The sequence below is a fragment of the Vigna umbellata genome, chromosome 7 (genome assembly GCF_029865625.1).
Source record: "Vigna umbellata cultivar VRB3 chromosome 7, Vumbellata_1.0, whole genome shotgun sequence".
Classification (NCBI taxonomy): domain Eukaryota; kingdom Viridiplantae; phylum Streptophyta; class Magnoliopsida; order Fabales; family Fabaceae; genus Vigna; species Vigna umbellata.
The window spans coordinates 50086101-50113169 of record NC_142171.1 but is presented as its reverse complement, the minus strand read 5'-3'; the positions used below and the strand labels follow the sequence as shown (position 1 = coordinate 50113169).

General features: G+C 33.7%; 2 pseudogenes across 1 annotated transcript in view; one reads left to right on the top strand and one right to left on the bottom strand.

Moving 5' to 3' along the window:
- LOC148196526 (65-kDa microtubule-associated protein 6-like) overlaps positions 1-12740 on the top strand; it is a 16636-nt pseudogene extending 3896 nt beyond the window's left edge. The window contains exons 7-11 of the transcript XR_015781037.1: positions 1570-1669; positions 1744-1858; positions 5838-5941; positions 9606-9666; positions 12443-12740. The product of XR_015781037.1 is annotated as a 65-kDa microtubule-associated protein 6-like (transcript). The remainder of the gene's footprint in view (positions 1-1569; positions 1670-1743; positions 1859-5837; positions 5942-9605; positions 9667-12442) is intronic.
- A 9761-nt stretch (positions 12741-22501) lies between these two features.
- Positions 22502-26032, bottom strand: LOC124820143 (chaperone protein ClpB1-like; annotated as a pseudogene).
- Positions 26033-27069: the final 1037 nt, after the last annotated feature.

The following is a 27069-nucleotide window of genomic DNA, read 5'->3' as shown; positions in this document are numbered from 1 at the left end:
TTTATTTTGGTGGTGTTGAAATGAAGAGAAACCATGAGACATGGGTTATAAAAAGAAGAGACAACTGAATCCATATTTTCTAAAAATGAAGTAACTACTTTATCTAATATATTAATATGTCAAAAACTAACTAAATTTAAGATTATATTTGACTGAATTCTAAATTGTAATTTCTTTAACTTACAAAATCATCCTAAAACTTGCATGTATATATAATGACCTCACCAGAAAAATGATTGTCGCGTAGCTATTGGCAGAAAAAATGTAATCTTGAATTAGTTCAACTTAACTAGAAAAATAAATAAAATACTATAATCTTAAATCCTACAGTATACTTCAAGAGAAATAGTGGTTGACCAGCCAACGTCTTGTTTAGAAACCAATTCTGTAAAAATATGTAAAACTTTTGTTACTTAAATATTGTAATAACATTCTTTGGTCATCACAAGGAAGCTCCTCAAATTCATAGGTCTAACAATGATGGTAAAGGTGAATCTTTTAGCAAATCATGTGTACAAATACATGCCTCCACCTTTTCATGTGATAGAGAATTCCAATATGGCTCAAATACTCTTCCTTTTGTGCTGAATGCAGACTTAGAAATCGGCACAACACAACTAATAAATCACGTGCTATGTTTGAAAGGATTGGAAATCTGGATGAATTAATTTTCCACCAATCTAGAATATACAAATCAGCACTTATATCAAGTTCTTCCTTTAAATAATTTTGAAGCTCGGATTTATGTGAAAAGTTTTTATTCAAACCATATGGATCATTCTTGTAACTAGGTTTGTCTACATGTGCTTGTTGTGTGACATTGAGTTCCCCCTTTATGACTTTTATATTCACCAAACACCAACTTCAAAGAAATATCCAATTTTGACTTTAACAATCTTTTGTCTTTTTTGGATCAAAAAGTTGATCATTTTTGTCCATTTCATTTATCTCATTTTATATCTAGGATCTAAGACAACAACAATTAGCTGTAACATTCAATTTGTTAGAATCACCCAAATATTTCCCATTTTTTCAGCCTTATTATCTTAAATGTTGTATTGTTGATCCATTCCAAATTCTTACCACCTCTAACATGTGCATATTTCTAGAAAGATTAGAGGTACCATAGATGCTAAAGTATTTGTTGGAGATCTCATATCAACTAAAAATATAACCAAATATATGAAGGGGATGCAAATGTCGTCATAGAAATTAATGATAATTAACCTGGCAATTATCCCAGCTCTACTCACATGTATTCTAAATCTAGAGTTTTGATTCCATATTAATGTTGATATTCCAATCAATAAACACACATGACAATTACTAAAGACCGAACACATGCTCAATTACTTCAAACATTAACAGAGTTCAAGCAAAACTAATGGAATCAAAGTTTTGGTACTAAGGCTATTCTTTTTTTTTTCTTCTTATTGCACTAAAAAATGAAACATGACAATACTTAATGTACTCAACTGACTATTTATCCAATTTAAATTATAGAAAATATGAAACTATTGTCAGGTGCCAATAATTATATATTTCAATCAAATTATATGGATTTTTAAGTTTTTGGTTGATCTCCATATGTTTTACTAATGAATCTCACCATTTACGGCAGATAAGAACATCTCTTCAGCTTTTGGCTTTGCAGAGGGAGGGGACTGCTGTAAGTGTAAACATCTTTATATCCCAATTTTATTTTCTTTCTGAACTATTTTGGTTATTAAGACTGTATTCCAGGTATCTGTCAAGAAGCAGAGAAGTGCATTTCCTCCTAACTTTGTACATTCATTGGATAGTTCACACATGATGATGACTGCTCTAGCCTGCAATGATGCTGGATTATGTTTTGCAGGTTTGAAATTCTCATTTTACCAAAGATGACAACAAATATATGTGAAGTTTCCCTTTGGAGTAAAATATTAATAAATAGTAGTTGGTACTTTGTTATACTTTTTAAAGGTATTGGAATTGTTTGTTTTGTCTTGTGTTTTTTAATTGCACCACGAAGTACAGATGGAGTTGAAATCTATTACTTTTGCCATTGTGAAAAAAAGAAAGTGCAGTTTTCTTGACGCTTGCGTTTAGAGGAGTTCCTTTCTCATGGAATTTGTAGAGAGAAATAGTCTATATTCATGTGATAGAATTCCCCTTTGGTGTGTTGCCTAGGCTGAGGAACATGTATACATATATCATACTAGCATTACCTAGGGATGGCCCTAACCCATATACAAAATACATCTGCAATACATCTAACCAGATCCATTTTTTTTCTGGTGAAGTTCATCAATAGGGAAACTTATAGAATTGATATATGTATAATAAGTGATTAATTTGTTTTTTTTTTTAGAAAATTGCTTATTTGCTCTCTTTTTGTGAGATAGAAAATTCAATCTTAGTACAATAGAAGTTTCTTTAAACCAGCTTCACTATAATCAATGCTGTCAAACATGAGAGATTTCATAAATGATATAATAATTTGATATTATATGATGCTATAAATAACTTTTTATATTTTCTTACTGGAATATTATTATTAGTTTATCATATATATATATTTTAAAATATATATTTTTCTAATACCGCTATTCTTTTATCATAACTCTACTTGGTTATATGATATATTATACCTTACATGTAATAACGAAGTTGTTGGACTTTAAATAGAGGCCCAACATAGAAACAGCAATAAAAATAACAAAGCTAAAACCCGTGACTCAACCCTCTACTGCGAGCCTTAAATCTGAAATTGCACAAGGAAATGGGAGTAGCGACAATGGCTAACAAATAGAGAGAGCCTTCCATGGGGAGGGAGAGAGAGAGCCATGAAATACATTAGTGCACTTGTCTCATACATTATAACAAAACAGCATGTAGAGAGGAAGAATACACACCTATTCAAGTTACATGCTTTCTAATGTTGAATGCAAATCTCTTGTGCATCATTAGTGAGATGCAATTCTCTCTGTGCTTGTTTTTTAATAAATAAAATGACTTCATCTCTTGATATCAAATTCCTCACTCCACTGTTTTTCCAAATGATCTCTTATTTCATCTCTCTCCTAGAGTATATTTAGTTGTACTTGTTTTGTTCATAATGTCTTTCCAGATTTAGAAAAAGTTTATGCTAAGGCTATTAAATTTTGGGGATATTTTCGTTTTAAAAAAGGGGGTACAAATGATATTCGCCAACTACCAAAAGATACTATGTCAATTGATGTCACCAATTCTTAGGACAACCCTTTTCTTGTCCTCCAAGAAGACCCCTATTTCCATTCAATATGTTCTCCTTGTTCCAACCTGTGGTCCTCTAATTATTTTTGGTTTTGTTAACACCAACTCAACTGATTACCAATCTGACAACTCCACCACCTCTCTTCACATACCAATACGAGGCACAAAGTTCCTCCCATTCTTTTGAACTCTCATGATCCATATCCTCCTCCAACAAACTCTCATGCTATGGATCCTTCTATATCAACTCGTTCAATGACTCCACTTTAGATTAGCCTATTACTCGGGAAGGTATTCAATCTACACATAATCCATTTCCTATAGTTTTTTAAGTTACCATAGTGTGTCTCTATCATATTCTGTTTTTTTTTTCATTGTGTATCACCATTGTTCCTAAAATTGTTCATGAAGCACTTGATCATCCTAGATGGCGATTAACCATGATTGATGAAATGCAATAAATGTCATGTGGAAGGTTGGTTGCAGATGGGTCTATGTTGTGCAAAGTGGTGAAGTTTATCTCTTTAAAACTCAATTGGAAGCTAAAGGATATACACAAATTTATGGATTTAACTGTTGTGATACTTTTTTCTAATGTGGCCAAGATCACCACAACTAGGCTTTTTTTGGGTACTATTCGCCCATTGGCCATTTCATTAGCTTCCCTGTTAAAATGTTTTCCTTCATGGTAATTTTGAGGAAGAAATTTAGATGAACCAACCTCTTGGATTTGTTGCTCAAGAGGAGTCCAGTATAGTGTGTAAGTCTCTCAATGGTCTTAAGCAATCACCTTGAGTATGATTTGGTAATTTTAGTCATACTGTGTAGGTTTCTGGGTTGAAATGAAGTGAGACAGATCATTTAGTTTTCTATTGTTGTACTTCTTTTGGAAAGTGTGTTTATCTAATAGTCTATCTATTTTGATGATATGGTTATCATAGGGATTGATACCACTAAGATCTCTAAACTAAAGGACCACTTACTCAACCATTTTCAAATTAAAGATCTTTGTTATTTGAAGTATATTCTTGGCATAGAAGTGGCTCAATCAGAGCAAGGTATTTTTATTTCACAAAGAAAATATACTCTTGACATAAAGGAGATGGGGGTGGAAAATTGCAAGCGTATTAATATTTCTATGAATCCAAATCGGAAGTTGAAGGTAGACCTAGGTGTCAAATCAAGATGGTTATATGAGGTTGGTGGAAAAACTCATTTATCTCAATATTATAAGACCTAATATTTCTTATGTAGTTGGAGTTGTTAGTCAATTCATCCAGAATCCTCACACTGATTACTGGAGTGATGTTGTTTGCATTCTGACTCAAGGTCAAAGATTGTTATGAGAACTATTGAATATAGTAAAATTAGGTATAAGATTAATCTCCCTTGTGTTTAAAACACACATGGTAATATATTTATAACGAAGAATGATACAAGTATATATGACAACCAAACATAAATATGGTAAATAGAATATATTGTTATATTGTTAAAAAGCCATATCAACAATATTTACCAATATCAAAAGTTTGCGTTTCCCCAATTAACATAAAACACAATATGTAGATTAGGTTGGTTGTCCTATTGATAGAAGATTCACCATAAGATATTGTATATTCATTGGAGGGAATATTGTCTCCTAGAAGAGCAAGAAACAAAATCGTGTTGCTTGATCAATTGTAGAAGCTAAATATTCTGAGTTTCAAATAAGGACCAAGCACATAGAGATCTATAGTCATTTTATCATGGGAGAAGTTGTTGTTCAAGGAACTTTAACTGGATTTATCAACTCCAAGACCAACTTACAAAAATTACTAAGTTCTTGAGAGAGTCTAGAATTCAGTTTACATGTTATAAACATGGTGCATATAATTTATGTGCTCGAGTTTGAGGGCATTGTTAACATTATGGTTGTTATTGTATTGTAAAACTTTCATAAAGCTGCTTTTTGGGTATGTGTGCGTAGTCTAAGGGTGAGTTTTATATGATATACTTTTTCTTTGTAATGCACTTTTCCTTTTTCTCATAATTAAAATTTACATCACTGAGATTTGTACTCATTGGTTTTTCGTCATATCTAGTTTCGAGTAACTCATTCCTTTGAATTTGTCTTTGTTAAAATAGTGAATATACATTAGACTGTATACCGTGTGTAGGAACATACAGCGTATATGACTTTATATAGACTTATTACATCAGTTATGCATGAAGAGAGAGGATATATTTTTCCCTCTAAAATAAATAAGACATAGCTTTAGCAAACAAAATATGCTGTTCTGATTCTCAACAGTCTCATTAAATGTGTTCTGAATAGTGAGTATACAAAAGTTCTTGAAACCGTGGTTGAATCAACTTGCAATTGAAATGCTCAAGACATCTAATCTGTAAAATACCAATAACACAATATCTTACCTTAATCCATTTTTATGAATAAAAAACCCGTTTTAGTTTTCAGGTTCTATAAATATATTTACATTTATTCACATTCTAAGCTGAACTTCGATAAATTTGGAGGGGCTGGGGCCAGTGTCTGTAGAAGAAATGTCTGTTAAGAAGTGATATCTTAGTGCTTAATTATTGTGAAATTATTGTTGCAGGGGTTCATGATTCATTTTGGACCCACCCTTGCGACGTTGAGAAAATGAATCAAATTCTGAGAGAAAAATTTGTGGAGCTTTATAACATGCCCATACTTGAAAATGTAAGTACTTTCTCTGGCTCAAGAATTGTATGCTTATTTTCTTGAAGTACTTGGAATAAAACTTATTGTGGGTGAAACGATGTTTTTTTTCTCTCACTATCAAGCATATACAAATTTCAGTTGACCTTAATTGTGGGTGAAACGATGTTTTTCTATATTTAAAATATAATTATGTAAAATGAAAGCAAAACTGCAAAGGAAAAGAAACTTGCTATGTGGTTAATTTTTCTGAAACATGCCAATAGACAGATGTAACATCCCAAAATACAGTAATCACTATAATTCAGAATTAATTACAATTAACAGTAATCACAAACAGTCTTTGCATTAAAACAGGATTAAAAGCCTAACGGCATCAGTACAGAGGACGCGTATAAACGCATACAATGAAACCAAGAGTGAACGCTCTTAAATACATAAACTAACGAGCACCAAAATACATCTGAGATGAATAAGGCGAACGGCCTTACAAAAATAGGTGGCCGAACGTTATAACTATGCTAACACATACAGCCTAAATCAAACGAGCACTCTAAGGCTCGGCCTTTACTTCAACTTCAACCAGATTGGAGTCGTCCAAATTTTCTTCTTCCAGCATTGCTTCAAGGGATGCTCCACCATCTGCTCACATCCACAACGGATGATCATTGCATTTGACAAGACGGACGTACATATACAAGAGACAACACAATGGAAATGCAAGGGTAAGCTTATAATATTTAATTTATACAATCAACACATACAGTTACAATTCTAAACACACATACAGCATGTGATTCATCAAATAATAATCATAGAAAGACATATAATAAGACAGACCGTCCGGACTGTATGAACCATGTAGTTACAGGCGTCCTTGCACCCGAGTGGTGTATTAACTGATCAATCCCCAGCTGCCACTCGAGGTTAACCCTATCTGTCCGGAGTACTCAATGGACTAGAGCCTCCTGCCATTCCCACGCATGACTACCCCCTTCTACTTGAAGAGGTGTATCACGGAAAATCAGGATGGACCAAGCCAGCATTAACTAACCACAGTCATACCTTACCAATTCAATATTCAATCATATAAGAGACGTTCCTCCCTGGAACGCTCGTAAAAATCCAATTCCAATAATTCGTTCAACATATCATTCGTCCATATTAAACATTTCTCATTTTCACATTTTCATTCTATGTTCCACTCTCTTAAATTCACGAATGTTCACCATTTAATCAATAGGGACCAACATGTTACAGTACTCCTACCTTCTCGTTTCTGAACAAAAGAAACGAACCATTTATCCACTTAATACGTTTCGACACTTAATAATTTGAAGGTACTGATCTTAGAAAATATGGATGATACTTAGAAAGATTTTAAGTATAAAGACTCCAGGTAGAATCCAAAGGATACAACCAGTAAGAAAATATTTAGATAAACAACCAAATATGATTAAATTCAGAAGACAATTCTGCCAGTCCAAGAACGAACGTTAAATAACAATTTGGACGAACGCCAGTTACGTTCGCATCAGAATTCAATAATAAGGACGAGCGTTCAGTTATAAAACCGAACCCTCTTTGGACGAACGCTGGGTCAATGACCGAGCACAAATCAGAACGAACGCTTGGTATAAACCGAGCGCTATCTAGGACGAACGCTCAATCTAAGACTGAGAGCTCCTTTGGACGAACGTTCAATATAATAACGAACGCTCTGTAAAACGAACGTTCGACACTAGGTCGAACGACATTAAGGACGAACGCTCGACTTAAGGCCGAACGTCACGTATTTGTAAAGTTTCAAGTATTTATCTATACTGAGCTGAACCGAACGCTCATTCACAAAATTGGGGACGCTCGTTCTCGAGCAGAATTCCTTCCAAATGAAGGAATTCCAAATCTAAGTTATTTTGCTGAATCCCGAACGGTCTATGACCGTACAGGGACGAGCGTCACTTATCAGAGGGGAGATTAAAATTCCAGATTTCTCAAGTTTAACAGAAGTTTCCAGATTTCAAATTTATAACTTTATAACTTTCATTCCAGATTTAATTCATCACTAACATCATTCTCATACAGATTTCAACATTTTAATCATTCCAACTCTACCATAATCATACTCCATTCATTCGTAATCAAATCATCATGCATTTAAAACCACCAACAATATATACAATCCACACAAACAGTGATCGTTCATGACAGATAAATCAAGATCAGAAAACCAGATTCCATAACAGTGGTCAATCATACAGCTCAAACATCATGCAGTTCATACATGCATAATAACAGTGATCATCCATACAACTCAAACCTTACATTTTTCATTCATACAACTCAGATTACACAACATGCAGTATAAATTAAACACATAAGCTTCCCTTACCCGGATTGAAATTCAAGCTTGTTCTAGATGTATAAAATGGCTTCGTCCAACTACGTTTTGCTTAGGATTCTTGACTCTTCCAGAACCAAATCTAACCACAGATTACAGAACTCTTAGAATACCAGTTTGCATGCAACTAAAACTCTATTTTTCCAGAACCTAAGGACGAACTACGAAAGGGACTCACCAGTGTCAGTCTTTGAAGCTGTTCGGTCCAATGGATAGCTCTTAGTGCAGTGGTTGTTCCTACGGTGCTGAAAACGCGATTGGAGAAGAAACGTAAGGATTACAGCAGAGAGAAGTTTAGGGTTTTTAGAGAGAAGTTGGAGAAGATGAAAGGGTGAGTTCAGAGGTTGAAGATGAGTTCGTGCAAGTGAGAGAGAGTTTTCGAAAAGTCTGGTTTTGGTTAAACCAACGTTCAATTGGAAGAACGTGTCACAGGTTGCCACATGCACACCAAACTCTGATTTAGAAGATTCCAACGTGACAAGTGGCGTGTGTGCATGCAGAGTTTAGTGCGTTTTAATGTTTCAGAGAATGATGAGCGTGGTGCTTCGTGCACGTCAGACAGAATTGTGATCAGATTAGGAAGTGGGTTTTAAATGGCTGGGAATGAGGTGGCAAGCATTAAGGGTGAGGTGCCAGGATTAATTTAAGCTAATTATTAAGGATCTCACAACAGACATCATATGCACACGTTCATTAACAGCCATTTAAATACATGATTGGTCGTGGATTTGGCCTTATGCTATAATGGTATTTGGTTGAGGACACAAGCGCTAGAACTGGAAGGTTTCTACTGCCTGAAAATTTAAATTAAATTTATATTATGGTGGAATTGATGTCAAGTCTTGGGCGACTGTAAGTTTGCTGCCTAGGGACAAGGTCATGAATTTAAATCTTGGAAATAGACTGTTCTTATGGTTGCAAGCCTACCTGCATCGACCCTCTCCAAACCCCTCTTGGTGCGAGTCTTGTGCCTTTTATCTATCTCTTGCATTATTGTTGAATTGACTATTTATTTATTCGCTTTGTATGTATAAATTACTCTCCGTGTGAACTAGGAGCACTTAAAGCTCAGCTGATCCCACTACAAACTATTACAGATGTTGATTGAGAGAATGCTATGTTTATTATGAAAGTATCGTTGGCCAATATTAAACTAGATAACATCTAAGTTGAAAGTAAAAACTCACTCTAAAATATATTGTTCGTGTAATTCAAAACTTCTTTTCATTTTATACCAAACAAAACTCAGGCTATTTTCATGATGAAACTTTGATTTGTTGGCAGTTGCTCGAGGGCTTCGAGTCTACATATCCAGGATTGGCTTTCCCCTCATTGCCAAAGAGAGGTGAGTTTGACTTAGAGAAGGTTCTTGATTCTCCGTACTTCTTCAACTGAACAATTCTCCAGTCAACAATTATAAGTTGCAGTCAAAGTATTCGTACTTCCAATGCAAAATACGGATGAACGCATGGGTTGCAATTCATCCTTTCTGGAAATGGGAATAATGATCCAACATTTCTTCTAGAGAAGACCAGGAGGGAAAGAAAACAGGTTCTGAAAATATTTTGAAAAATTTCTTGTTCTAGAATGGCTATAGCTGGTGTCGAGATGTGTGAGACCCTTAATAATTAGCCCCATTTAATCCTGACACATCACTCTTAATGCTTTCCACCTCATTCCCAGCCATTTAAAACCACTCCCTAGACTGATCCCATTCCCTCTGACGTGCACAAAACACCACGCCCATCATTCTCTGATTTCATTAAAACGCACTAAAGTCTGCATGCAAGCATGCCACTTGTCATGTTGGAAGTTTCTGAAATCAGAGTTGGTGTGCATGTGGCTACATGTGAGTAGTTCTCAAATTTTAACGTTGGTTTAACAAAATCAGACTTTTCGAAAACACACTTTCACTTACACGAACTCATCTTCAACCTCTGAAACTCACCCTTTCATATTCTCCAACTTCTCTCTTGAAACAGTGAACTTCCTTTTTACTGTAAAAACTTATATCTCTTCTCCAATCACGATTTCAGCACCATAGGAGAGTTCGTCCAGCCTTGATCTTCATTTTGGACCGAACAGAAATTAAATCCAACCTGGTAAGTCTCTTCGCGGTAGTTCATCCTTTAGGTTTCTGGAAAATAGGATTTTTAGTTGCATGCAAACTGGTATACTGAGTGTTCTGTAAAATTTGGTTAGATTTTAGTTCGGAAGAGTCAAGATCATAAGAAAAAAAGTGTTGGACAAAGCCATTTCTACACCTAGGACAAGTTTGAATTTCAATCCGGGTAAGGGAAGTTTATATGTTTAATTTATACTGTTTGATTTATGATCTGAGATGCATATATGGAAAGCATGATGTGTGAGTATTTAGAAACGTTTACTGATATGGAATATGATTTCTGGTTTGTTTTGCATGTGTGAAAAATATGAAGTTGAGTTGTTAGAAATGATCACTGATATCTGATATGCATTCTGGTTTGGATGAATCTGTCATAAACTGATACGGCTTGTATGAATTATATTTGATGTTGAATTTGATTTAAATGCATGTTGAGTTGATTATGGATGAATGGAGAATGGCTATTGTGTGGTTGGAATGATTTTAAATGTTGAAATCTGCATGATGATGATGTTTGAAGGGAATTAAACCTGAAATGGAAGTATAAAGTTGGAAAATGGAAATCTGGAAAAATTCTGCTAAGTGTGAAAAATCTAAATTTTCTGATCATTCTCTGTTGCTAAAAGGTCGTTCGTCACTGTACGGTCTTAGACCGTTCGGTTTTTGGTTAACATGACTTAGATTGGAATTCATTCATTTGGAATGAATTCTGCTCGAGAACGAGCGTCCCCCAATTGAGTGAATGAGCGTTCGTTCTGCTCAGTATAGATCAATATTTAAAACTTTATAAATAAGTGACGTTCGGTCTTAAGTCGAGCGTTCGTCCTCAATGACGTTCGGCCTCATGTCGAGCGTTCGTCCTTATTGTTGTTCGACCTTATGTCGAACGTTAGTTCTAGAGAGCGTTCGTCCTTATACTGAACGTTCGTCCAAAGTTGGCGTTCGGTCCTATACCGAAACGCTCGTCCTATAAAGCGCTTGGGTTATAACCAGCGTTAGTGCTGATTCGTGCTTGGTCATTGACCTAGCGTTCGTCCACAGCAGGGTTCGGGTTCTAACTGAACGCTCGTCCTTATTATTGAGTTCTGAGCGAACGTAATTGATGTTCGTCCAAATTGAAATTCTGAACGTTCGTTCTTTGACTGGCAGTGCTGTTTATCTGAAATTCAATTATATTGGTTGTTTATCTAAACATTTTCTTACTGGTTTTATCCTTTGGATTCTACCTGAACTCTGTACACTCAAAATCTTTCTAAGTATCATCCACCTCTTTTAAAGATCAGTATTTTCAAATTATTAAGTATTGAAACGTATTAAGTGAGTACACGGTTCGTTTCTTTTATTCAGAAACGCGTGGTCAAAAGTACTGTAATACTTTCGTTTTATTTGATCAAAGGATGAATGTTGTAAAATGTTAAGGGAATGAAACACAGAATGAGAAAGGGAATAAAGAGAACTGGTTATTATGAACGAATGATATATTTTGAAGAAATTATTGGAAGTGGATATTAAAGAGCGTTCCAAGGAGGAACGTCTCTGATGTGTTGAATGTGAAATATTGAATGGTAAAGTATGAACCTGGATAAGTTAGGACTCGCTGTCCGTCCTGATATTCCGTGATACTCATCTTCACGTAGAAGGGGGTAGTCATGCGTGGGAATGGCAGGAGGTTCTTCGTTCATCGCTTAGATATGGGCGAGGGGCTAACCTCGAGTGGTAGCTGATTAGGTATATCCCGGCTTGTACACCACTCGGGTGCATGGACGCTTGTAACTACATGGTTCATACAGTCCGGACAGTCTGTCTTTTATATTTATTTTATGATTGCGAATTGATAATTTATGTGCTGCACGCTTGAATTGATATGTGAACGTATGTGTTAATTGTATAAATTAAATATTATAAGCTTACCCTTGCGTTTTTCCATTGTGTTGTCTATTGTCCATGTACTTCCGTCTTGTCAAATGCAATGATCATCCGTTGTGGATGTGAGCAGATGGTGGTGCATCCCTTGAAACAATGCTGGAAGAAGAAAATTTGGAGGATGCCAACTTGGTAGAAGTGGAAGTTAAATCGGAGCAGTAGAGATTAGATCCATAGTAGCTGTTAGTTATTTCTGTACTGTATTTTAACAGTTCTGTGTACAGTACTGCAGACGCGTTTTATCCAGAACTGTTTTATATTTTGATTAGTTTATGAACACTGTAATTTGCTGTTTTATTTTGGAGCAGCTACTGTAAATATTAGCCAGTAGGCTTTTATTTCTGTTTTAATGCAAAGACTGTTTATGATTACTGTTAATTGTAATTAATTCTGAATTATAGTGATTACTGTATTTTGGGATGTTACAAGATGTATTTGACATAAGGCGGCATAAGAGATAAACTTTTATCTCCCATGAAATTTATAATCACACCTTGGAGAAGGGACACGCCATAGAATTTTAATGTTGGTGATGTTCAATACCTGAATTGAGTTGCTGCTGCTCAATAGACGTGGCTACTTCTAAACGCGTGCAGCAGAATCTTCTGTACAGTGCGGAACATAGGGCTAGAGCTAAGCTTAACAGTCTGCTTGTAAAATTTATTTTAATTTATTATATATTGTAGATCAGAAGAATTTCGTTACGGATACAATCATGCTCTTATTTTTTATTTCTAATAAAATTATTTATTTACTTGAAATTCAATTTAGAAGTTTCTTATTATATTTGGTTAAATATTCATGGAGACTTGTCTTAAATTAGTTTCTTATTTTTTTTAATTGGGTTCGAAAAATTAATGCAATTGAACTTTTATTATTAATTGTTTTCTAATTGGGTTCTTATATACGAAAAATTAATGCAATTGAACCTTTATTATTAAATTGGTTGAACGATGTTAAATGTCAATGACATGGTTTAATTAAAAGACGTGACAAATTTAGGACATTGATGTAGGGTAATGATATGGATTTTGACATTTTAAACATTAAAAATTTAGTGAAATTTAATTAAAATCAATTGGGAATGTTTTGAGCAAATTTGTATTTTGTAAAATTAGGGTTCACTTATGCACTTTAGGGGTCTATCATCCACATTGAGGTTTGATAGAGTGAAATTGCGGATTAAATGAAGGAAATTATTATTCAGTGAAGAGATTTATGTGTTTAACTTCATCTTTCGGACGTTGTTGCTTGGAATCACGAGATGGTTGCAGGTCAATCACGAGGTGGTTTGAGGTGAATTGCGTCAGAGGTGAGTAAATGTTGTATTGGGTTTCAATTTATTCATCAATGATTTCTATAGTCGTATGACTTTTGTCTTTCCAAAGATGAATATTGCGTTTGTCCCACCATGTTGACATGCCTTTCTAAGTTTATTGTGTTGCGGTCCACTTTTAAAGTTCTTTTTGGTGTGTCATTTTCAGTGCATTCTGCGTTTAATAGGTGTTGTTTTTTGTTGGTATATTATTATTCTATAGGTGTAGAAATATTTATATTGTGTTGGGTGTGATGGAGGAGGATTTTGAGGTAGTTATCTATCATGGGGAAAAGTTCTTAAACAATGTCAGACTGAAGTATGAAAGGTAAATTGATACCTTAAGTTTTGACCCAAACCTTTGGAGTTACTTTGTTGTAGTAAAGTGTAGTGAAAATGTTGAGGTATGTTGGATTCAAAGAGTTGTAGTATTGTGTAGGAGGAGGTTTTGTGGTCGATGACAGGTTGAAGCCTTTGTGTGATGACACCGGAGCCATGTACATGGTCAACTTATATAGCTTAAATGGTTAGGTTCATTTATTCGTGGTTCACATAGTGTCTGAATCTTAAGTGATACACATGCTAGAATATGTTGGTGATGAAATAGCTAAAGAAGAAGTTTCACCTGTGTTACATGAGAGTGGTGAAGGTGTACGTGTAGGTGATGGTGAATGTGAAGAAGATGGTGGTATGACATAAGAAAGGGGTCAATGTCATGTTGATGTTGAAGGTCAAACTGAAATACAGGCTAAGGTGGCTTAGTGTGAACAAGATGTTGGTGCGTCACAAGGGATAGTTGAATGTGATGTGATGTTGAACGTGAGACTGAAACAGAGGTGGTTAATTGTGAGGTAGATGTTGATGTGTCAGAAGACAAGGGTGAATGTGATGAACGTCTTAAAGGTGATATTGAAACATAGGGTGAGGTCCCTCACTACGAAGGAGATGGTGTTGAACACAAGAGAGGGATGACATGAATATGAACCTACCTCAATTGTATAGGAAGAAGTTGATGTTCGCGGTTGGAGTACGTTAGGTGATGATGGTAATGTTGATGTAAATAATGATACTATGGAGAGGCTAGCTGACATAAATGTTGAGTGTGACTTAAGAGAATGATATTATTCTGGTAGTCTGCACATTAAAGTGGAAAGCCTTTCACATGAATATGAAGGGTCATCATGGAGTGATATGTCTGATAGCAATTTTGATGATGACGATATAAGTTGTGGTAATGAGAGAGGTTTGTTAGGTAATGAATGGCAATTTGAAGAATTAATTAGTGCAACACATAGTGATGAAGAAAATAATAAGGTAGAGGGTTATGGGAAGTTCATGACCTTTTCTATGTCGAAAAGTATGGTTAATTTTAAATGGGAATTGAGGACATATTTTTGGTGAAAAATAAGATTTTTTGGATGTAAAATAAAAACCTATTCATTAGAAAATGGTAGAAATTTAAAATTTGTTAAAAATTATAAGAGAAGAATGAGGTTGATATGTGTGGGTGCAAAAGGACAACGCCCCTGGATGGCATATTGGTCAATATAGACGAATATTCATGCACTTGTAGGAAATGGAGCATCATTAGAATACCATATTGTCATTCACTAACAACAATGAAGTTTCTAATATGGATGGAGAAGACTTGATACCTTTTTGTTTTCAGAAGTCAACTTATGAAGAAATTTACTCATCAATTATCTATCATATTAACAACAAAAACACGTGGGACATTACTCCATATTCAGATGTGTGGCCTCCATAAAAAAGAATGTTGTTAGGTAGACCTAAGAAGAAAATAAGGTGAATTATATAAATACAAAGTTGTTGTTAATTATTTGACAAACGTACTACTCTCATGTACATTAAAACTCATATCTTCTCCATTAATATACTAATTATGTAGAAATTACCAAAGTTCTTAAATTATATAAAAACAAAGTTGTGACATTCCAAATATTACATAAAAGTTCAAAACAATCAAATACATAATAAAAGATGTTGCTAGCCAGATGATAATGAACGTCTATCACAAACATTTCAACTTCCTCTATTGGTGGATGCATGTTCTTTACACGACACACAAATTATCTGTAATGTCTCATTAGTACAACCCCAAGGTATAATGTCCTCGTATACATCATGAAAATCAATCATTGTTTGTTCCAACAATCCTCTCCTCACATACACGAGCTCAACAAAGTGCAACCAACAATCATCAATGATTGTTATGACAGCCTCTAGAACAACATTTGACGAGCGCGAGAGGGACTGCTCATACTCAAATTGCCTTAACATGCGTTTGGGTAGATGCTAGTGTACAATCAGACTAACTTTAATCCAACCAAAAAACATATTGATTGCCATATGCGGACAACTAATTCGATGTGATTGATAATGACTCACATCACCCCATCATATGTGAAATCATCCAAATGTGCCATTGCCTCAAGTCGGTTGAAAATCTGCCTCATTGTCACCTAAACTGCTCGTACAAGTGGACTAATGCAACAACTCCTCAAACATATTTGCCATATGACTGCAAGTATCTTAAGAGAAACAAGTACGACACACGGATGAGGGTGTCACTTTTATCCGTAAAAATAGTGCATCCAACAAGATGTAACAAGTAGCCCATGCGACGTACTCTCACTACTGGTTCTCAACACAATTGCTATATATGTCTCTTAACCAGCTCAATCTAACTTGGGGACCATGACATTGTCTCAGCTCAGATGTAGCACTTGCACAATCCACGCCTAATAGGTTAAGGATCATACCCAAAGCCGCTTCAAAGTCTAAGACTTTCATTCGAATATAATTGTCCCACTATAGGCAGATGTAGCAACACATACACATAAACTAGTATATGATGATCATCTCACCGACAAGGACATGAAAAATGTTTAACGATTTATGTCATCTCTCAACAAATGCCAATATCAAGCTCTTATTGGTGTCATCGTAAGAAATATCGCATATAGGCATCAAACCATAATTTATCACAAAATTTTGAACATGTTCTAAATTTGTTTAATTTTTGTTTCCATGTTAGACCCAGTTGATCTTCTCTCTGTTTGGTACAAACAAAGTCCCACATCAGATAAAACAAGAGATGGACATGGGTTTATATACTCATAAGATACCTCCATTGGTAAGAGGCCTTTTGGAGTGGTATCAAAAGTAAATCCGTGAGGGCTTGGCCCAAAGCGGACAATATTTTACCAGTGTGGAGATCTATGTGTGTGTTGTCCCCATGGTTCAGGTCTGGTGATCGGGCTCAGACGAGTACATCTCTCCATGATCAGGTGAAGTCGTGGCAAGTGGCGAGTGACAGATAGCTAGATAAATCATGAGAGGTGGAGAACAAGAGATGCTCAGTATTGTGTGACCGTGGATCGTGAAAGATGGCAAAGAAATGCTCAGTGTTGACCATGGTGTACTCGAAGATAAGAAAGGACTTTCGTTATAGGGGAGACCTCCATTTTACAAACCGATGTTGGAGTTCTCATTTTGACTTCACATTGTAAAGAACTTTTAGCCTAGATGCACTTCACATTCTTACCATTTCTATAACAAACAAAGTCATAATATATTAAAATCAATACACATTAAAAAAATAACTAATTTAAAAAGAATAAATAAAGAAAACTATAAGACAAAAAATAAATAAAACTAAACAAAATATATATCAACGGATAGAGCCTGATCTAGTGTTTAATGTGAGTGTGCATGGGAGGGTGTGTGTGCTTGGTCTCAAGTTCAAACCCTCCTAAAACCAAAGAGACTCCTATTTGGTTCTTATTACCTTGTAAGAATTATATATACTTTAAAGAGCATTTATCTATACTCTTTAACCAAGAGTGTGGGTAAGAGAGTATTGAGAATTCTCTTTCATTGTTGGAAGAGGACCAAAGATCATGAAGGAAGAAGCTTGGCCTTTGAAAGCAAAGAAAAAAAAGAAAGAAAATGGGGGAGATATGATGGGCAATTTACGTTTCAATGGCCTTTCTTGAAAGTGGAATAGAAAAAGATAAGAAAGCATGAAGGTGGTTTTTGAGTTTTAGTTGAGAAAGAAAAAGTGAAAGTTTGAGAGGTGTGTGTATGTGATTGCCGTGTGATGAGTGGGAGAAGTGTGAGTGGTTACGTGATGGGTAGAAAAAAAGAAAAGAAAAGAGGATGGGAATGCATGGGGTGTGTGTTACGTAGAATGAAGAGAGAAAGAGTGATTTAGGTGAGAAATGAGTGACTTAAAGTGGGACCTACTTTGGAAGTGAGAGAAAATGTAAATTTAATGGTTTTGGGGTCCATTTGAAAATATAGATATAGAAGGGAGTGTGTTTAGAGTAAGAAGGGGGTGTATTAGAATTAAGTGTTTTATTTGATGTTGGATATTAATTAAAAAGTGGAGGTGCACTAGAAATGACAATAGATATTAATCATTTAAATTATTGTATATTTTAATTTTTTTATTATATATAAAACTTGATTTTTCTTAATTATTTTTATTTTAAATTTTGATATGCAAATATTTATTCTACATTTTATTTTTTTATTTTTTATTTTAAGTTAGATAATACTTTGTTATTTATCATATAAATATTATTATATTTATTAAACAAATTTAAGTTTCATTTAAAAAAGAATAAGCATTTAAAACTACTATATTATTAGTCTATATTTTTTATAGGATTAAAATAATTCATTTAAATAAAATTCAATAATATCAATAGAGTTTATTTAAAAACAATTCTATAAATATTTAATAAAAAAATTAATTTTACTATAAATATCAATATGATATTTATACAAATAATAAATTTAGTCTAGTTTTAAAGAAAATAATATTGTTTAATTTAAAAAAAATCAGAAAAACGAATATAAAATTTAAATTAAATATAAAAAAGGACACATGATCAGTAATATGTTGCACCCTAAGTGTCAGGTGACACACCACATAATAACATATGGATGACAAAAAAGTTTTAAACAAATTAAAAATAAATAAAAATTATAAATTGATACGTGATATATAATCTAACACTGTTAGTAAAATAATAACACAAAATAATTTAATTGAATTAATTTTTCAAAATTGAAACCTCATTGAAAAAAAAGGTTTTTTCCTTAAGTTGAAGAAAATAGTTTTAAAATTGTTAGTTGATGGTGGTGAGTGGTTAACTCTGAAATGAAGACTTTGAAATTGGAATATTGCATAACAACCGACAAAGGCATGAGTTTAACTTTTACTTTAATAGGTAAATTGAAAAAAGAATAACTAATAATAATTAATTGGCGTAATTAGATGTTAATGATGATGATTGAGATTTGTTTAATAATTAGTGTAAGAGCATATGCCAAAACAATGCATTTCTGACTGACTAAGAACTTTCCACCTATCTCGGTCAACCCACTAACGAAAATTAACAATAAATTCATCAAAATTATTTATTTACTTTCTTAACAACATTTCTCTATTATTCTTATAAATTATACCAACTTTTTTTATATTTAAAATAAGGTAAATAGTCAATTTTTTATATGACTATTACATAAAAAAGTCACAACATTGTTTTGTAAAAATCTTCAATTCAGATAATTTCGTTTCAAATTTATTAATATTTAAGGTAATTAAATACGTATTTAACTTTCAGTATTGGTGTCATAAACTTCTTAAGAACAAATTAAAATTAATATACAGTTAATTTTGAAAGAACAATCAATTATTATAATCTTACAAAACAAAAATAAAAAACAAAAGATTCTAATAACATATTAATTTAATTTTAAACACATGTAACATTATTATTTTTATTATACTAAAAATGACAATATTTATTTAATTTTTAAAAGAAATAGGCACATTTTGTACAACCCCGAAAAGAAAATTTCATATACTTTCACTAATATTCTTTTAAAAGCAAAAAAGAAGAAGAAAGGTTGTATCCTTGGGTTCAAAATATATATTTTCCTTATTATGGTTGATTATTTTAAGATATTTTTATTATTAAGGAATTTAATTTGTTGTTGTGAATTTAAATACGATATATTATATTTATTTACTTTTATAACTATTTACTTTTGATATATGTTATGGTTTTTATGAGGTTTTCAAATAAAATTCAAACTTTATAAATTCATGTTTATAATTTTATTTTTCTATTAATATCGATCAATATACTATATTACATAGTATGAAAGATAAAGTGAAAAATGTTTTATTAAAACCAGGTTAATCCTGAATAAATTTGAATTCATGTATTCAGTGATCAATAACCTATTTTAATAAAACCATGGATTTGCTTTTGGTATTGCTCCAAAAGGATGTATGTTATGTGTATATAAACCCATGTGTATTTCATACTTTATCCGATGTGGGACTTTGTTTGTACTCAACAAGAAAAGACCAAAAATATTTCATTTTTTACCTTATCTCAATATGTCTCGGTTATGAAACCGTTGCTATAATGTGAAAATAATCGTTGTCGTATGTCTTCGTTGCACTAGTGAACGTTGTTAATTTATATCATCTTTTCAAATATGCGGACCTAATCAAAACAAAAAAAATTATTGAACCAATTTGAGATTTTCATACCAAAATAGGGACTAAAAACATAATTAAACTTTTTTTTTATGAGCAAAGAAAACCATATATTTATAAATGGAGTACTTGGGGTACAATTACCCTTACATGATAATTACAACATGGATTGTGATAATATATCTCTTAATTACTTTTTCCTGCCAAACTTGTACATCAGCTTAGAAATATACCTACCCAACCCAACATATTGCGGAAAAAAATTACAAAATATTAGCCAATCTAAGTCCTATAAACAATAGTGCACTAACACATCAAAACACTGCATCAAACACTTATTAGAGTATTGCTTCATTCTTTACAAGGTTTTTCACACCAGTTCAACTCTCTTTCTGTAATCAGCTTTCAAAATCATTTTGTACGCCTTTACAGTGGGTATAAAACTTTGTTTTCCTTAGTGGTAGCTTCAAAATACCTACACAAAATTTGGATACAAACACAAGCATTTCCAGTATCTTATATACTATTCCCTTTCTTTCTCTATTACAAGTTATTTTATCTCTCCCTTTCTTAGCTACCCCTATGTTTAAGTTATACCTCTCTATACTACCTATGAGACATATCCAATGCACTCAATTGGGCATTGAAACCATTCTACGTATGAAAACTTCACAATAGAAATTTTGTGTTTCATCCATGTCCACACTCTTAATTTTCTCATAGAGAAATTTTTCTCTGCATCAACTTTTCCTTGCCTAAAAACAACTTTATTCCTATGACTCCAGATGTTCCATTTGACAAAAATCCATAATCCTTTCCATAGATATTTCCCTTTGTTGTTAAAAGGAAACATGGATATTTTTTTTGGAAATGAACATGTAATTGATTATGGTGTGTAGTGCTTATACCTATCCATCTATTGCACATTTTCCACACCTTGTTGGCTATGTCATAGGTAAAAATATAAACTAGTTATAGTCTCCTCTGGTAACCCACACAATGTGTAAAAGGTGTCTTGTAACATTGTTCCTCACCTCTTAATGAATCATTTACATATTAACATATTTTTCATCAGATAACAGACAAGTGTAGTACTATAGATTTGTAACTTCTTTAAATAGGAAAAATTTTATGTAAAATTATGATAATTATGCTTTATGGTTTAAGGTCGATGGTGTCCGCAAGTTTATATTTTTATGTGCTTCAAAAAAAAAGGAAAAAAGAAATCATTTACATATTAACATATTTTTCATGAGATAACGGACAAGTGTAATTACCATAGATTTGTAACTTCTTTAAATAAGAAAACTTTTATGTAAAATTATGAGAATTATGCGTTATAGTTTGAGGTCGATGGTGTCCACAAATTTATGTTTTTATGTGTTTCAAAAAATAGAAAAAAGAAATCATTTACATATTAACATATTTTTCATCATATAACAAACAAGTGTAATTATTATAGATTTATAACTTTTTTAAATAGAAAAACTTTTATGTAAAATTGTGAGAATAATGCATTATAGTTTGAGATCGATGGTGTCCATAAATTTATGTTTGTATGTACTTCAAAAAATAGAAAAAAAAAATCATTTATATATTAACATATTTTTATCATATAACAAACCATGGTAAAGATTTACAATTTCTTTAAATAGAAAACTTTTAGTAAAATTATGAGAATTATATATTATAGTATCGTGCCAAATTTATATGTCTGAATAATGAATTATAATTTAATGTTGGATTTTTAAGTGAATTAAGTTGGATGAAAGTTGGTAAATGTTGACTAAACCTTTTTCTTTGTATATTTTTAGTGTGTATTGATATCGTTTACTACATACGTTTCTTTAATTTAATATAACCTATAATTGATTTTAAAGTGTAATGTTGTGGACGTTGAATTTGAATAAGTATTATTAGAGTTTAATTTTGATTTTATTTTAGTGTGTGTATGTATTTGTTCTTTTGTGAACTCAATTTATTCTTAAGATTTTTTAGAATTAAATTACTTGTTAAATGTAGTTATGAATTAATATAAATGATTCTTGATTTTAAGAATTTCCAAGCACGTCCTTAAATTCATAAACATAAATAATGAAACAATTTGTTCATTCAGAAGAAAATTAATTTTAATAATTCTAATATCAAGTAACAAATATTTTTCTTAATAAATCTTCTTTGTTTACCTATTTTCTGACCAATACTAATATTCACCAAAAAATGAAGTATAAACTTGCAATTTGCTGAGAAAGTGATTTGAGTGAGATTCAAGATTAGGAAAATAACATTCAATTTATATTTAGCTTATGTCCTGAAACAAAATTCAACAATAGGGATATTCATCCTTCAACAACTCTCATGCAGAAAAAAAGTTGCTTAAAAAAAGAAAATCATCAACTTAGTATGAAAAGAAATTGTTCAAAAGAACCAAAAGCATCAACTTGAACCTCTCTTGGTCATACAGAGTTATTAGCCAACCCTCCGTTCTTTTCCACCCGGTAGATTAGCTCGCTGCCCGCAGGATCAACATCAATGTAAACGGTTGAGTTCTCAACAATTTCTTCCTTCACAAGCATTCTAGAGAGCTCCGTCAGAACCTTTCTCTCAAGCCTCCTCTTAATTGGTCTAGCACCATAAACCTGAAACATAACAAACCTTATTAAGTACTCACAGCCTCTGTTGTGCAGTAAACAATGTTTACAATATCATCATGATAATGATACCAACCGGATCACAGCTCTCACTAAGGATATAGTCAAGAACTGCATCAGTCACTGTCATTGCAATTCCCCTCTCAGCAAGACGAGAAGCAACCTCCTTCATGTGTAACCTTGCAACCTTCCTTACTTGCTCTTGGAAAAGAGGATCAAATACAACAATTTCATCAAGCCGTTTCAACAGTTCTGGCCTAAAATTTTTTCTTACCTGTTGAAAACATATTCAGAAGACACGAGTCACAACAAAGAAAACACACAAAAAACTCAGTCATTTGTAATAAAAATTGTGCCAAGAAATATACCTCCTGCATTGCTTTATCACGAGCTGCTTGCATGGAATATTTTCCTGAAAGTCCAGTAATGAGGTGCTCTGCCCCAATATTAGAGGTTATGATAATGACTGTGTTTCTAAAGTCCACAGTGCGGCCTTGGCCATCAGTTAACCTTCCATCATCCAAGACTTGAAGAAGAGTGTTAAACACAGATATGTGTGCCTTTTCTACTTCATCAAACAGTATCACACTTACTGCTTCAGTTAGCTGACCACCTTCTTTGTGTCCAACATACCTGAAAGTTTAAAATGTGGGTTAGTCATCCGTACTTCACACCCAAAAATCACAGTAAGCTGAAAAGGGAAAAGAGTCAATCCACTTACCCAGGTGATGCACCAATCAAGCTTGAAATAAAATGTTGCTCCATATATTCAGACATGTCAATTCTAACCAACTGATTTTCATTATCAAAAAGTTGCTCAGCGAGGGCCTTTGCAAGCTCGGTCTTTCCAACACCAGTTGGACCTAAGAACATGAAGGAGCACATTGGTTGTTGAGGTCTCCCAAGCCTGGCTCTTGATCTCAGCACAGCGTCTGCTACAGAATTAACGGCTTGTTCTTGCCCTACAACTCTCTGCTGTAATCTGTCAGCAAGACCAATCAACCTTTCTTTATCGTTTTGCCCGAGTCTTGTCACTGGTATGCCAGTCCAGTGGCTAACAACCTCAGCAATGTGTTCAGGTCCAACAGTTTCTGTCAACATTACATTTTCCTGAGTGCTCCCTTCAAGCTCTTGAATTGCAGATTCCACCTCCTGAATTGCGCCATGCCGCAAATTTGCAGCTCTAGCAAGATCATATCGCCTTTCAGCCTCTAGAGGAGCAAAGTTCAGCTCTTCTCTTTTTTGCTTTAGTCTTCGAATCTCATCTATCCTCTCCTTCTCCTTTTTGTACTTCATCATCAAAGGTTGCAGCTCATCAACACTTACTTCTCCTAAACGAGCTTTGCTGGCTTTGTCTTTCTCTTTCTCCAGAGCACGAAGTTCCACTTCTAATTGCATTCTCTTCCTTTCAAGGTTGCCAATTTCCTCTGGCTGACTATCAAGTAGGACTCTCAAATTCGCACAGGCCTCATCAACTAAATCAATTGCCTTGTCAGGAAGATGACGACCTACACAACCGAAATTATTCATTTAAATAACTTATTTAAACCTATAACCTATAACTTATTTAAATAACTTACAATTTCAATCAAAACTAATATACTGTATTGCCAATTAAAGAATACACTAAAACAGAGCAGCACATACCAGTGATGTAGCGACTAGACAATTGAACCGCAACAACCAAAGCATGATCAAGAATCCTTACACCATGGTGACCTTCGTATCTTTCTTTCAAACCACGAAGTATACTTACAGTATCAACAACACTTGGTTCTGCCACGTACACATGCTGAAACCTTCTTTCAAAGGTTGCATCCTTCTCTAAATACTTCCTATACTCCTCATGCGTAGTGGCACCAATGCACCTCAACTGACCACGCTCAAGCATAGGCTTAAACAAATTAGCAGCATCCATGAAACCCTCAGCACCAAGAAACAAATGAATCTCATCAATGAATAGAATAACTTTCCCCTCAGCCTCTTCCACCTCCTTCAAAACTGCCTTCAACCGCTCCTCAAACTCCCCTATATACTTTGCGCCCGCAACCAACGCACCCATGTCCAATGCAATGAGCCTAACATCAGCACGATTCCTAAGAACATTCTCTTTAACGATCCTCTGAGCCAACCCTTCAACCACAGCAGTTTTTCCCACACCCGGTTCACCAATCAAAACCGGGTTGTTTTTGGTACTTCTAGATAAAATTCTCATAACCCTTCGTATTTCCTCATCCCTTCCAATAACCGGGTTGAGCTTCCCTGCTTGTTCCACAAGGTCTCTTCCATAGGTATTCAAAGCCTGAAAACAGAGATATATACGATGTGAGTTATATGAACTTGTTAAATGCTTCACTCGTTTTATTAAACAAATGTTTTATATCAAACTAGTACAACTCATATTTCAAAGTTAACTAAATCATATTATTTCTTTTCAGGAATTATCATCCTACCGATATGAAATTATCAAATTATCATAGTAATCTTAAATCGTACAAAATATACTAAATTAAATTCATTGCGTTTATTCAATCGGAAAAACTAAACCGAAAATCTTATTAGCTCTTCGATAAATTATTTAAGCTAAATTTAGTACCTGAAAGGTTGTGTTACCCGTGGCGCTTTCCACTTTCCTTCCCTCCTTGCCGCGAAGCTTCTCGACTTCTGATTTCACCTTCGGTGCCGCAACACCGGCTTTCCTGAGCAACTCTATGATCTGAGAATCTTCCAGGAGGAGGAGATTGCGAGGACAACTTCTTCAGCGCTTGGCTGAACACTCTCTCCGCCGCCCGCGCTGATTCCTCTCCCGCCGCGTTGGATAGCGCCTGGGAGAAGATTCCCCCTGTCGGAGAGTAGAGAGGACGCCAGATGGAGAGGAGTGAACTGCGCGTGGCCACTGCTCGCCGCCATCTCGTGAGCACTCACGAGAGCCTCATTAGTCTTCTGCGTAAATTTCTCGGGATTCATCACTTCGCCTAGGTTTGATTCCTGAAAATTGAGAGAATAAAAGCGGAAGAACGAACGAAGAGAATTTGAATCAAGTTTGATTTGTTAGAACGAAGAGACAAAATTGAAGAATGAACAAACAGAGAATTTGAATCGATTTGAGTTTTGATGTATGGAGTTTTCGGTGATCGATGTGTGAAGTGAGAGAGAAAGGAAACGTGGCCAGTATAAGAAGTTAGACGATTATTTTCTTTATTATTTTTTCTAAATATCATTTTCAAGAAAATTATTTATGATAATTAGAATATTAGTAAATTATGCAAGCATTTATTTAAATAAATGATAGCAAATTCATGAAAAGGTGTTAATGGAAATTTTGAATAATTACATTATTATTTATCTTGTATTTAAGAGTTAAACACTCACTCATACTTTTCAAAAATCTTAATTAAATCATCAAATTAGTTTTTTTCTCTTTTAAAAAATAATTTTTTTTAAAATTATCACATATCAAATAAAAAATTTGTCACTTAAGACACAACAATACCATGTATTAAGATTGAAAAAAAATATCATATAAGTTCTTTTCTAATATAGTAGAAGTTGGTATTTAAACATATAATATGGAAAACCATTGTTTTTTAATCTCCTTGAGTGTGTATTTTCTTTAATGCATATTTTTATCAAAGGAAAACGATATTTTAATAATTTTTATTTGATAATTTTTGTTAGGTTTAATCTTTTAATAATTTTTAGGCTTAATAGATTACTTCGTCCCCAAGTTAAGAGGTGAATTTTTATTTAGTACCCGGTTTCAAAATGAAGATATTTGGTCCCCATTTTAAGAAAATTGTATAACAACCAACCAAAATAAAACCCACTCATGTTATCTACCCATTGACCACATAACTTAGATAACAAATTCTGACCTATCTTAATACAACTTGGCAAGTATAACAACCAACCAAAAACACTCTTCTCAATGTAACCCTTCTGCTCAATAGTCAACCGTTCGTTCAAAACACCTATCATCTTGGTTCTGCAGTAGTGTCTGAACACTAACTGCATACGAAGTCATGCTTACTAATTAAATACAGTCAAACAACAAATGTTTGGAAATCAAATACAATCCTACGTACCTTCTTCCTTCTATCACTTCCTTTGTCACTTTGTTCACCAAGTTCTTCCTCCATCACACTACACCAACACAAAAACTGAAATTACATTACACTAACACAATCAAC